Consider the following 15,523-nt stretch of genomic DNA (forward strand, 5'->3'; position numbering starts at 1 on the left):
TTTTTAAAGAATGATTTTTATGCGTATCTTTTGCATAATTATTTAAATAATATTAAAATATTATTATTTTATAAAAAAAATCGTTGTAACGGTTATAAAAGTATTCTTTAAAATAGTCAAAGAGAACGGTTTTATTTTGTTGCTATAAAATAATAAAAAATTAAACTTCAATAGAAATACTGTAAAAATCGTTGTCTAAGACCATCTAATAAAATAATTTTAAGATGTAGTAAATTTTGGCAATGGTTTTTATGTGTACTATAAATTAAGTATTCCTAGGGAACGATTTTTATGGATATCTTTGTATAATTATTTAAACATTAGAAAATTGTTGCTTGATTAAAAAAAATTGTTGTAATGGTTTTAAAATCATTATTTAAAATAGTCAAAGAGAACGGTTTTATTTTGTTGCTATAAAATAAAAAAAAATTGAACTTCAATAGTAACATTTAAAAAACTGTTGTCTAAAACCATCTAAGAGAACGATTTCAAGGCACCGTTAATTTTAGCGTTGCTAAAGCCCATATTTATTGTAGTGATCCCAATCGAACCAAAACATAGAAACCATTTGTGTTACGATTTTATTCTGAAATTAGAACCCTTACTTATTTTCTATTATCATGTATTGTAAAAGAAAAGAACAAGGAATAAAAATACTGATCCCAGAATAATTTGCAAAATAATTTTTAAATATATAAAGAGCAGAAGTACTTTCTACATACATCTACAAATTCTAAATCTCTCATAGAAGTGTCAGTAGACTTCTCAAAAAGACACCTTCTGATGTTATCAAATGTCAATATTCCTTCCAGAAAACCTTTTTGATCGACCACTAGCACACAGTTCGAGTGACCATCATGTATTAGATTGCATCTTTTAGGATTGCAGATGATGAAACCTTTAGATAGCTATCAGACATGGCTTGAGAAACCTAAAAATGCAATAATGACATTAATGAAGGTATAAAATTGATAAATAAAAAAAAAATCACATGTCAACATTCTGTTGGAGAGCTAACAAAAGAATGATTACTTTTACTGATTGAAATAAAGATTTTATCAACCTTAAGATTTTCGAGATTAAGTTCCTTGTCAATTGATTCATGAACAGCAGGTGACTGGGAATAAAGCTTTTATCAACCTTAAGCTTATTAACTTTTAATTTGGAACTCTGATTATCGCACCGTTTGCGGGCACGCTATCGTCTCGCCGAGCTCTTCAAATTCATCTAAACAAAGTGGTAAGAAATTCGAGATTTTTCACCCAGCCCTACTCTCTTCATTTTTTCCCTTTTGTTTTATGGGTATAGAGAATTGCGTAATTTTGATGGTTTAGGGGTACTCTAGAGCGAGTTATAGCTGGATTCTGTTTAATTGCTCTGTGGGTAAAGGTATGAAATCATTATCCTGTTTGAGTTTCCAATTATATGAGATTATGGTATTGAAATTATGTATGTGTATGAAATTATATGAAATTAGGTTGAATATATGTGAATTTGATGTCAAATTAGTGAAGTGGAGTGTTTGAATCGGAACTCTGGTTGTTGAAAGCTTGTCAAGTGGACTTTGAAGGCTTGGAAACTTGTGAAAACAAGGGCTTGAGGTGTTTTATGGCTTGGGAGGAAATCGGACAAATGTATGATTTTGGTTTTTTGTAGTTAATCTATAATGTTACGTGAAAACTTAGGCTAGTTGCCATAGGATATGTTTGAATGTCTTGAATTATCAGATTTGGTGGATTAAAATTATATAAATGTGATGTTGACGATGATTGGTGAATTTGGTGGAAATATATATGAAAATTGTTGAAATGAAATGATGAATTTAGGTGTTGAAGTGATTGCGAATTAGATAATGAGTATGTAATGTTGTGTAGGAATGAATTGTGTTGATTTGGTTAGGGATTGGTTGATTTTTGATTGAGAATTTTGGTAAAAACTGAATTCTTGACCAACTTCAGTGGGCTATTACTTGGTTTCTGGACTCCGAAATCTTGTGAACTTGTTTTGAATAAAAATTGAGTTTGAGAGGTTTATAACATTTAAAGAATGGGCCAAAAATAATTTTTAACGAAAAAGTTATGTGCGTTTGATGTTTGGTATGAAAAGCTGATTTTTCTGAACTTAACAGCTTTTTGGCAAAACTGATATGGTTGCGTATGCAACAGTGTCATGCGTACGCGAGTATTGGGCCCTGGCAACACACTTGCGTACGCGGATCAGGGCTGCATACGCGACATTGTCATTTTTACATTCATGCTATGCAGCATGTTTCATGCGTATGCGGGACTCTTTCTTTGCCCACTACTCTCACGTACACGGACAGTGGATGCGTATGCAAAAATTGCTTCATTTACACTCATGCGTACGTGGAAATGAGCATGCGTACGAATGACCCCTGTTTTGCTAAAAAGTGCAATTTTTGGATTTTCAACCATTCCTCTAGTTTTACAAACCTCTGTAACCCCTGTTTTAGGTCCGATAGCTAAGTGTTAGGTTATAGAAGACGAGCAAATCCCTTTGAGGGAGTTAGTTGATATTGAGGGAGAGTTGTGAAGAGGATTACTAAATTAACAATGCATGAGTAATGTTGTATGAGATGTGAATAAGGAAGATGATGATAATGATGAATTGTGATGATGATATTGATGATATGAAAGATCCATTTGGCTTATGCATTTAAATTTTTTGAGACACGAGTTTTCTTGGGTAGATGTAGTAGCTTACCACCACTTGCTTCAGGTTGAGACTCGATACTTTGTTGGCCCTTCTAGACTTTTGGGGATGCGCGCACGCAGGGACTGTCCAGGGTTCGCTACCGGACATGTCGGGTTTGGTTCGATAACCGACATATGAGACTCATCGGTCATAGGGAACACATGCATCATTTGCACTTGTATGTTTTGTTTGAGTATGAATTTGTTTTAGATTGCCTAATTGCTTATCTGTACTTAACTGCTACCTACTTTATTTGCTGTATCTTTTCTATATTTGTATTTTCTTTTATCTGTTTTGCCTGTGTTTGTTTCTGAGAGTTTCCTCTGGCAGAAGGAGGAGGCGTTGAGGATTGTTCCACTTGGAGAATTGGAGGTTTGCGGATAACGGGAAATGGAGAGTTAGATTAGTTTCCTTAGATTTAGTCACCCTAGTTTTGGTTTAGTAAAAGGTTTAGGATATAAATATGGGTTGTTGGAGTTTTGGAATGCCTCTGGCTTTCCAGGACATTATTTGTTATCTATTTGGACCCCTTTACCATACTGAGAATTTCTAATTCTCATTCCATACATACATTGTTGTTTTTCAGATGCGGGACACGAGGCACCTTGCTGAGCGTGCTGGAGACTCACTTGAAGCAAAGATCTACAATTTTGAGGACCTTTTGTCTATCTATTATATATATATATATATATATATATGTTTTCCTTTTTGTATATATTTGTATTTTGTCCCTCCTAGAGGTTGACTTGGAGAAATAGGGTTTGTATTTTGTCTTTAGAAAAACACTTTGGGTTGTATATATGTATAAACATACTCCGGCCGGCCTTTGCTTCGCAGGTCGAGTCTGGAGCTTGCTATTTGTATCTTTGGCACTCTATATCATATGTATATTTTCCTTACTATGCGCTGTTATCTATCCCTTTTATGCTTATCCGTTTCAAGTGTGATACGACTTTCAAATTTTGTTTTGCTCAACTTTTCTTTAAGGATCCTAGTTAAATTTCTATTCCTATATGCCTATGTACACTCTTTTACTTTTAGAGGTTGTAATATTTCACCAGCTCTGACTTATGAACTAGAGCGTAAAGTTCTGTGTGGTAGGGTATTATACATTGCATGCATACCTTAATTTGATACATTCCAAGCAACTTTGCCAAGGGGGCAAAAACCTATAATGTCTTCATTGCAATGCTAGCCTATATAAAAATAGTAGTATCAGAAAAGCAACTCAAGGCCAAGCTTAGTTTTAATTCTTAAAACATTTGAAGCACACACATAAGCATAAATTAGTAATACTGCTACGATTTTAATGACATAAACATTCATAGGTTGTAAGGCATGTTCAGATCTATCAACATTGTGTAAACTCTTTACAACATTAGTAAATAATAAGTGAATGGGGTAAAGGCAATTAAACGATAAAGATAGATCTTCATAAACAATCAACTTTAGGCCACAACCACTTAGAAGAAAATAAATATTATCATAAATAATCGAATTCTTGTTCAAAAATTTTTTATTTTTTTTATAATTTTTATACAAGAAAAGGAAGGAAGAGAGGAGAAAGAAGATGGAAAAGCAAAACAACAGACCTCTATAACTTCATCAAGCATATCTTGGTTCAAATTTCTGGGCCGAAAACTAGCCCCAATACCCTGAATCTTGTGAGATCTTGTGGTTAAGAGGAAAGAGAAGCAACATACAATTAAAGGACTACTTATTAAAGACTAGCATATTCAACTCGGAGTATGTAGAACACGTTCTGCTTTCTTACCAGGCTTTCCATAATCATAGTCAAGCGACTATATCTACATACATAAACCTTACAAGTAAAGAAATAAGAGAAAAAAATTAAATAACATTCTAAAGAAATATGCTGAACCATGGCAACGCGACGACTTTAGAGAGGGAGACAGAAACGCGACGGGTGTTGAATCATGGAGGGAGGAGCGACGATTAAGGGTTTGCGAGAGAGAGAGAGCGTCAACAGAGGATTTGTGATAGAGAGTGAGAAAAAATTTACTATGAATCAAGTACATTTAGCCTAGCTGAGGTGACTAAATACTAATTACTAATATGTAGCTTCCAACACACATACAAGTACACAAATAAATACTAGATTTGATTAAGTCTTAACAAAATTATATACAAACATAAAAGCTACAAATCAAAGCCCAAACATGTTTTATATGAGTCTTTTAGTCAACTTGATTTTCCATTTGTTCCAATACATACTTTTAGTCAACTTGATTTGATTTGGTATAACATACTTTAAAAATGATTATTTCTTATCAAAACATCAAATAAAATCATTAAAACTTATCAAAACACATTCATTGATAAAAATAATTTAAGGAGACATTTTCAGGTGTTCAATGGCATAATATAACTAAATCTATTCATGAAAACTAATTTGGTAAAAACATTACATAATCCACAACAACAGCAACAACAACAAGAAAAGCAGCAAGATAAACTGTAAATATCATATATTGATATATATACTCAATCCAATTTAACTAATAATTAAACAAATTAGATGTCATATGTTAATATAAAATTTCACTGAATTAACATAAGATAAATGGCTAGGTATCTATTTCTGTTTATATTTTTTTCATATTTATATACTCAATCCAATCTAGTCAATGCTCTCAATTTTTTATGATAAAAATATTGGATCCTAACATTTTTCTAAAATTAATGTGTCAATATTTAAACTTCTATTTTCACATTACTACAACAGAGGAATAGCGAGGATTGCGAGGATTACGACAGAGAGGGTGCGATGGAGCGTGCAAGAGAGGGCTCGGAGAGAGGGTTGTGTGCGAGGGTTCTCAACGGTGATGAAGGTTTTCAGCAATGATGAAGATGAAGGACTGGTTGTGAGAGTTGGGCAGTGATGAAGGGCTAGGTGTTCGACGGCTTGAGTAGTACTAAAAGGGTTATCACTTCTTATTTAGGGTTAACGTGTTTAATTTGGAAAAAGTTAAAAGTGTTTTGAAAAAAGATCGGTGAAAAATTAAATTTTTCGTGGGAACTCTATCGCTACACTTTTTTAGGGTATACAAATAATTAGAGGATATGGGCACAGTTTAAAAATGTGACTGTAGGAAGACAAACTAGCCACGCTTCAAAAGCGTACCAGTTTTCCTCTATGGCTATGCTTTTGAAGTGTGACAAAAAAAGCGTGGCCAAATCAATAACCATTCGCCACCCTCATAAAAGTGTGACTATTGACCACTTTTGGCCACGCTTTTAAAGGGTGGCAAGAAAAAGTGTGTCGACGGACCTTTTTTCTTGTAGTGATCGGATCGGCCAGAAAATTGGTGAACCAGACTCTCAACTAGTCCAGTCCAGTCTCAAGAGTGCTTAAAGTATAGAACTGGTGAGAATTGGTTAAAATCGGTAAGAACCGGTTCAATCGAACTGTTTCGGTGAAAATAACTTAATATTATAATTTTTTGAGGTTTGATTGTTCTTAAAATATTAGTGAAGATATGTATTTCAAATTTTAATTTTATATTTTTGACTATTTTATATTTTTTATTTACATGGGACTGGTTCTACCGGTTTAACTAGTGACTCATAGGTTGAACTAATAAACCAGTGAACTAGTAGTTTGATCGATTCAATCACTGGTTCGGTTCTGACAACTATGACAGAATATACACGTGGGCGGTGGACATCTCTCTCCCACTCTCTCTTAAACTCTCAAACTGTATCCACTCTCTAAATTACCACCACCGTCAACACCAACATCCTCCTCTCTGTTCCTCTCCCTACCACCGTCGACGTGTCCAGCCTCACCATTGCAAGGAGCCAAAGCAATTCACGAAATGATAAAAGCATTCCATCAAGAAGTTCGAATCATTGATGTGAGAACTATCGTTGATCTAGAATTTCACAAAAATATATGTTCGTTGCAAGTATAGCCTAGACCAACAAACAATTATCAATCAAAGTTTAAACTCAAATTAAAATAACCGAGAGTAATTAAACCTCGGGTCGTTCTTCCCTAGGAGTTGCAATTGAAGTGCGCAATTATTGGCTATGGGAGGAAAATGGGGGTTGGATAGCAAGATAGGCAAGAAATATAAATAGCAAGAAATTAAATGGACATGCAAGAAATTAAAATTCAAAGCAAGGAAAATTCAAACGCAAGAAATCTCTTGGCATGTAATTGAGAGCTAAGGTTACCTATCCTAGCCATTGACCATAAACACATGATGATTATGAAGAGTTAATCCTACTTAGTCAACCCTACATCGAGGATAAGTCAAATAGGCATAGTTGATTCCAATCCATAAGTTCTAGCCAACTCTATTAATGGGAGGCTTAGAGTCAATGAAAACCAAATCAACTAACTACTTTAATATATCAAACAAGAATGGACATCAATGACTCAAGGGTCACCAAAGTCATTGGTGCACGAATTGTGAATCACACTTTTCACAACTCGTACCACTAACCAGCAAGTGCACTGGGTCGTCCAAGTAATATCTTACGTGAGTAAGGGTCGATCCCACGGAGATTGTCGGCTTGAAGCAAGCTATAGTCAGGAAATCAATGATAAGAGTGATTATATTTATGAAGAGTAAAAAGCATAAATTAAATAATACTTGTTATGCAGTAATGGAGAACAAATTGAGGTTTTGGAGATGCTCTATCTTCTGAATCTCCGCTTTCCTACTGTCTTCTTCTTCACGCACGCAAGACTCCTTCCATGGCAAGCTGTATGTTGGTGGATCACCGTTGTCAATGGCTACCATCCGTCCTCTCAGTGAAAATGGTCCAAATGTGTTGTCACCGCACGGCTAATCATCTGTCGGTTCTCACTCATGTCGGAATAGGATCCATTGATCCTTTTGCGTCTGTCACTACGCCCAGCACTCGTGAGTTTGAAGCTCATCACAGTCATCCTATCCCAGATCCTACTCAGAATACCACAGACAAGGTTTAGACTTTCTGGATCTTAGGAATGGCCGCCAATAATTCTAGCCTATACCACGAAGACTCTGATCTCACGGATTCGAATGCTCTGTTGTCAGGAGATGCAATCAAACACGTGAACCAAGAATCAAAGAGATACACACTCAATCTAAGGTAGAACGGAAGTGGTTATCAGGCACGCATTCATGGGTTGAGAATGGTGATGAGTGTCACTGATCATCACATTCATCATGGTTAAGTGCGAGTGAATATCTTAGAACATAGACAAAGTGTGTTTGAATAGAAAACAGAAGTAATGGCATTAATTCATCGAGACACAGCAGAGCTCCTTACCCCCAATCATGGAGATTAGAGACTCATGCCGTAGAGATACAATGTAAAACATGAAAATATCATGAGGTACAAAAAAATCTCTAAAAGTTGTTTAAATACTAAACTAGTAACCTAGGTTTACAGAAAATGAGTAAACTACGATAGATAGTGCAGAAATCCACTTCCGGAGCCCACTTGGTGTGTGCTGGGGCTGAGACTTGAGCTTTACACGTGCCTAGGATGTTTCTGGAGTTAAACGCCAGATTGTAACCTGTTTTGGGCGTTTAACTCCAATTTGTAACCTGTTTCTGGCGTTTAACGCCAGAATGGAACATAGAACTGGCGTTAAACGCCAGTTTACGTCGTTTATCTTTGAGCAAAGTATGGACTATTATATATTGCTGGAAATCCCTGGATGTCTTCTTTTCAACGCAGTTGAGAGCGCACCATTTGGACTCCTGTAGCTCCAGAAAATCCATTTTGAGTGCAAGGAGGTCAGAATCCAACAGCATCTGCAGTCCTTTGTCAGCCTCTGAATAAGATTTTTGCTCAGGTCCCTCAATTTCAGCCAGAAAATACCTGAAATCACAGAAAAATATACAAACTCATAGTAAAGTCCAGAAATGTGAATTTTGCTTTAAAAACTAATAAAAATATACTAAAAACTAACTAAATCATACTAAAAACTATCTAAAAATAATGCCAAAACGCGTATAAATTATCCGCTCATCAGTCATCAATTCCAAGCCAAGAGTTTAGAAAAACTAAGTAAAGACTAAGCCAAGCATTTTATCAAACACTTGGTGTGCATGAAAATAAAATAATATTAAATTATATTAAAAATAAAATCTAACTACCAAAGGCAAAAAAATAATAATAACAACTAAAGAAAGCAATAATGACATGGAAACATAAATTTGCATTAAATGAAAGTAAAATTAACAAAGAGTGTTCATAAAATAAAAGTGACAAAATAAAGGAAATAACAAGAGAAATGAAGAAGAACAAGACAATAAAGCATGGAAACATAAATGAAACTACACTAAAACAAGAATTAAAAGCTGAAATTAAAGAGAAATTAACTAAGACAAAAACCCTAAATTCTAGAGAGGGGGGTGCTTCTCTCTCTAGAAACTACTCTAAAACATGATAAAATCTAACCCTAATTGCCCCCTTGCTTCCACTTGAGTTGGGGTTGAAATAGCTTCAGAAATGAATTGGATTGGATTTTAGAGGCCCAAAATTCACCCCAACGATTTGCAATTAATGAGCTCACGTGACTCGAGTCACGCGTACGCATGTATCACGCATACGCATGTATCATGCGTACGTGTCACCTGGAAAAATTAACACTCACGCATACGCGTGGGTCACGCGTATGCGTCGTTGTGCTTGCTCTTGAGCGCGCGCACACGTCGCCTGTGTGCATGCATGAATGCTGGAACTTCTAAACTCCATTTCTTCATGGTTTCTTCCCTTTTTCATGCTCTTTTTCTGACTTCTTCATCCCATACTTGCCTTGGAAATCTGAAATCACTTAACAAATATATCAAGGCACCAAATGGGGTTAAAGTGAATAAAATTGACTAAATTAAGCACAAAAGAGCATGTTTTCACTTTCAAGCACAATTTAGGAAGAAATCATGAAACTATTCTATTTCAATGGATAAGTGTAAGAAAAGTTGATAAAATCCACCCAAATAGAGCAAATAAATATCATGAAATGTAGATTCATCACATCTCCACACTTAAACAATAGCATGTTGATGAGCGGATAATTTATACCCTTTTTGGCATTGTTTTTAGTATGTTTTTAGTATATTTTAGTTAGTTTTTATTATGTTTTTATTAGTTTTTATTCAAAAATCACATTTCTGGACTTTACTATGAGTTTGTGTGTTTTTTTGTGATTTCAGGTATTTTCTGGCTGAAATTGAGGGACCTGAGCAAAAATCTGATTCAGAGGCTGAAGAAGGACTGTAGATGCTGTTGGATTCTGACCTCCCTGCACTCGAAGTGGATTTTATGGAGCTACAGAAGCCCAATTGGCGTGCTCTCAATTGCATTGGAAATTCGACATCTTGGGCTTTCCAGCAATATATAATAGTTTATACTTTGCCCGAGATTTAATGGCCCAAACCGGCGTTCCAAGTCAGCATAGAAATTCTGGCGTCAAAACGCCAGAACTGGCATGAAAGCTGGAGTTAAATCCCCAAACTGTCACAAAAGCTGGCATTTAACTCCAAGAAAGGTCTCTACATGTGAAAGCTTCAATGCTCAGCCCAAGAACACACCAAGTGGGTCCCGAAAGTGGATTTTTACACTAACTATTCTAGCTTACTCATTTTCTGTAACCCTAGGTCACTAGTTTATTATAAAAACTACTTTTAGTGATTCATCTTGTACCTCATGACACTCTACACGTTTCATATTGTATCTTCTACGGCATGAGTCTCTAAACCCCATGGTTGGAGGTGAGGAGCTCTGCTATGTTTTGATGAATTAATGCAATTACTACTGTTTTCCATTCAATCACGCTTGCTTCCATTCTAAGATATTCACTCGTACTTCAACTTGATGAATGTGATGATCTGTGACACTCATCACCATTCTCAACCTATGAACGCGTGCCTGAAAACCACCTCCGTTCTACCTTAGACTGAGTGCTTATCTCTTAGCCTCATGGTTCAGATCAGAGTCTTCGTGGTATAAGCTAGAATCAATTGACAGCATTCTTGAGATCCGGAACGTCTAAACCTTGTCTGTGATCTTCTGAGTAGGATCTGGGATAGGATAACTGTGACGAGCTTCAAACTCACAAGTGTTGGGCATAGTGACAGACGCAAAAGGATCAATGAATCCTATTCTAGCATGAGTGAGAACCGACAGATGATTAGCCGTGCGGTGACAGCGCATTTGGACCATTTTCACTGAGAGGACGGATGGTAGCCATTGACAACGGTGATCCACCAACATACAGCTTGCCATGGAAGGAACCTTACGTGCATTAAGAAGAAGACAGTAGGAAAGCAGAAATTCAGAAGACAGAGCATCTCCAAAACCTCAACCTGTTCTCCATTACTGCATAACAAGTATTTATTTCATGTTCTTTTATTTTTTACAATTAAATCTAAGAATTATTGATATCCTGACTAAGAGTTACAAGATAACCATAGCTTGCTTCAAGCCGACAATCTCCGTGGGATCGACCCTTACTCACGTAAGGTATTACTTGGACGACCCAGTGCACTTGCTGGTTAGTTGTTCGGAATTGCAAAAGTGTGATTGTGATTTCGTGCACCAAGTTTTTGGCGCTGTTGCCGGGGATTGTTCGAGTTTGGACAACTAACGGTTTATCTTGTTGCTTAGATTAGGAATAATTTATTTTTGTTGGTTTAGAGTCACTAAATTTGAGTCTTTTATTTGAGTTAGTTTCATATTTTAAGTTTGGTGTCAATTGCATGCTTTTATTTTCTTTTAATTTTTCGAATTTGCATGTTCTTAGTTCTTTCTTGATCTTTAAAAATTCTAAATTTGGTGTCTTCTTTGTGTTTTCCTTTAAATTTTCGAAAATTTGTGTTTTATTTTCTAAAAATTTTAAGTTTGGTGTCCCTTGTGCTTTTATTTATTTAAAAATTTTTCAAAAATTTGTTCTTGGTGTTCATCTTGATCTTCAAAGTATTCTTAGTGTTCATCTTGACATTCAAAGTTTTCTAGTTTGTTCTCTTTGTTTTGATCTAAAATTTCTGAGTTTAGTGTCATTTTGTTGTTTTTCTCTTTCCTTATTAAAATTCAAAAAAAATATATATCATTTCCTTATTTTACTCATAAATTTCGAAATTTTGCATTAAATTAGTCAAAGATTTTCAAAATCATATCTTTTTTTAGTCAAGTCAAAATTCTAATTTCAAAAATTGATCTTTTCAAATCTTTTTCAAAAATCAAATCTTTTTAATTTCTTCAATCATATCTTTTCAATCATATCTTTTTTTTTAATAAATTGCAATCATATCTTCTCAATCATATCTTTTTTAAAATAATTTTCAATCATATCTTTTGATTTTTAATTCCAAAATCTTTTTAATTAATTAATTAATTTAGTTTTCAATTTGCTTTTATTTCATTTTCTTCTAATTTTCAAAACTTTTATTTTATCTTCCATTTATTTTGTTTTATTTTATTCGGTTACTTTTAATTAAATAAAATAAAAAATTTAAAAATATAATTTATTTGCAATTCATATCAATTCCCTTTTCTCCATCATGGACCTAAGTGGAAATGAGCAGTCCAGAAGGACTCTGGGGTCATATGTTAACCCCATTACAACTGCATATGGGAGTAGCATCTGTATACCTCCCATCAAAGTAAGCAGCTTTGAGCTAAATCCTCAGCTCATTATCATGGTGCAGCAAAATTGCCAGTATTCCGGTCTTCCACAGGAAGAACCTACTGAGTTTCTGGCATAGTTCCTACAAATTGCTGATACAGTACGTGATAAAGAAGTGGATCAAGATGTCTACAGATTATTACTATTTCCATTTGCTGTAAAAGATCAAGCTAAAAGGTGGTTAAATAACCAACCCACAGCAAGCATAAAAACATGGAGACAGCTATCAGACAAATTTCTGAATCAATTTTACCCTCCAAAAAGGATGACACAGCTGAGGCTGGACATCCAAGGCTTTAAACAAAAGGATTATGAATCCCTTTATAATGCCTGGGAGAGGTACAGAGGGATGCTAAGGAAATGCCCCTCTGAAATATTTTCAGAGTGAGTACAGTTAGACATCTTCTACTATGGGCTTACAGAAAGAGCTTAAATATCTTTAGACTACTCAGCTGGTGGATCCATATACATGAGAAAGATGATTGAAGAAGCTCAAGAACTCATTGACACGGTTGCTAGAAATCAACATCTGTACTCAAGCAGTGAGTTCTTTATAAAAGAAGAGGCTAGGACAGTAACTACTGATCCTAATCCTCAAGAACAGATTGTTGAAATTAATCAGCAATTACTCCTTATGACAAAACAATTAGCAGAATTTAAAGAGATGCTCCAAGACACTAAAAATGCTAACAAGAATATGGAAGCACAATTGAATCAGACAAGACAGCAGCTATCTAAACAGCTAACAGAAGAATGCCAAGCTATCCAACTAAGGAGCAGGAAGACATTGAATAATTCAGCTCAAAGTAGCAAAAAGCCAAGAAAGGAGCAACTGACAGAGGATGACCAAACCACTGCCCAAAATCTCTCTGAGGACAGCAAGAGCCCAGAGAGGAATAATTATGGCATTCAAACGCCAGAAAAGGGTGAAAGATTGGCGTCAAACGCCCAGTGGATGCCCACTTCTGGCGTTCGAATGCCAGAAAAGGGAGAAAAGTTGGTGTTGAACGCCCATTCCTTGCCCAGTTTTGGCGTTCAAACGCCAGAAAAGGGTGGGAAGCTGGCATTAAACGCCCATCCAGCACCCAATCCTGGCGTTCAAACGCCAATGAGGGATCAGACACCTGCAAGTGCTGATAGTAACCCCTCTAAGAAGGCTTCTCCAACCACCTCAATAGGGAATAAACCTGCAGCAACTAAAGTTGAAGAATATAAAGCCAAGATGCCTTATCCTCAGAAACTCCACCAAGCGAAGCAGGATAAACAATTTTCCTGCTTTTCAGACTATCTCAGGACTCTTGAGATAAAGATCCCATTTGCAGAGGCACTTGAGCAAATACCCTCTTATGCTAAGTTCATGAAAGAGATCTTAAGTCATAAGAAGGATTGGAGAGAAACTGAAAAGGTGTTTCTCACTGAAGAATACAGTGTAGTCATTCTGAAAAGCTTACCAGAGAAGCATCAAGATCTAGGAAGCTTTATGATACCATGCACATTAGAGGGTGCTTGTACCAAGACAGCTCTATGTGACCTTGGAGCAAGTATCAACCTAATACCTGCATCCACTATTAGAAAGCTTGGCTTGACTGAAGAAGTCAAACTAACCCGGATATGTCTTCAACTTGCTGATGGCTCCATTAAATATCCATCAGGCATAATTGAGGACATGATTGTCAAGGTTGGGCCATTTGCCTTTCCCACTGACTTTGTAGTGCTGGAAATGGAGGAGCATAAGAGTGCAACTCTCATTCTAGGAAGACCTTTCCTAGCAACTGGACGAACTCTTATTAATGTACAAAAAGGGAAAGTGACCCTGAGAGTCAATGAGGATGAGTTCAAGTTAAATGTTGTCAAAGCTATGCAGCATCCAGACACATCAAATGACTGCATGGGCACTGATATTATTGACTCTTTGGTGGAAGAGATCAACATGACTGGAAGTCTCGAATCAGAGCTAGAGGACATCTTTAAAGATGTTCAGCCTGATCTGGAGGAATCAGAGGAAATAAAAGAACCTCTGAAAATTCCTCAGGAAGAGGATAAGCCTCCTAAACCTGAGCTCAAACCACTACCACCATTCCTGAAATATGCATTTCTGGGAGAAGGTAACACTTTTCCAGTGATCATAAGCTCTGCTTTAAATCCACAGGAAGAGAAAGCACTAATTCAAGTGCTAAGGACACACAAGACAGCTCTTGGGTGGTCCATAAGTGATCTTAAAGGCATTAGCCCAACAAGATGCATGCACAAGATCCTATTGGAGGATAATGCTAAGCCAGTGGTTCAACCACAGAGGCGGCTAAATCCAGCCATGAAGGAGGTGGTGCAGAAAGAGGTCACTAAGTTACTAGAGGCTAGGATTATTTATCCTATTTCTGATAGCCCCTGGGTAAGCCTTGTTCAAGTTGTACCCAAAAAGGGAGGCATGACAGTGGTTCACAATGAAAAAAATGAACTGTTTCCCACAAGAACAGTTACAGGGTGGCGTATGTGTATTGACTACAGAAGGCTCAATACAGCCACCAGAAAGGATCATTTTCCTTTACCATTCATAGACCAGATGCTAGAGAGACTAGCAGGTCATGATTATTACTGATTTTTGGATGGCTATTCAGGTTACAACCAAATTGCAGTAGATCCTCAAGACCAAGAAAAAATAGCATTCACATGTCCATCTGGAGTATTTGCCTACAGAAGGATGCCTTTTGGTCTGTACAATGCACCTGCAACCTTTCAGAGGTGCATGCTTTCTATCTTCTCTGATATGGTAGAAAAATTTTTAGAAGTCTTCATGGATAACTTTTCAGTATTCGGAGGCTCATTCAGCTCCTGTCTTGACCATTTAGCACTTATTCTGAAAAGATGCCAAGAGACCAACCTAGTTTTAAACTGGGAAAAATGTCACTTTTGGTGACTGAAGGAATTGTCCTTGGGCATAAAATTTCATACAAGGGAATAGAGGTGGATCAAGCTAAGGTAGAGGTAATTGAAAAATTACCACCACCTGCCAATGTAAAGGAAATCAGAAGCTTTCTGGGACATGCAGGATTCTACAGGAGGTTTATAAAAGATTTTTCAAAAATCGCAAAACCTCTGAATAATCTGCTAGCTGCTGATACACCATTTGTCTTTGACACAAAGTGTCTGCAGGCGTTT

The sequence above is a fragment of the Arachis ipaensis genome, chromosome B06, assembly GCF_000816755.2.
Source record: "Arachis ipaensis cultivar K30076 chromosome B06, Araip1.1, whole genome shotgun sequence".
NCBI lineage: Eukaryota > Viridiplantae > Streptophyta > Magnoliopsida > Fabales > Fabaceae > Arachis > Arachis ipaensis.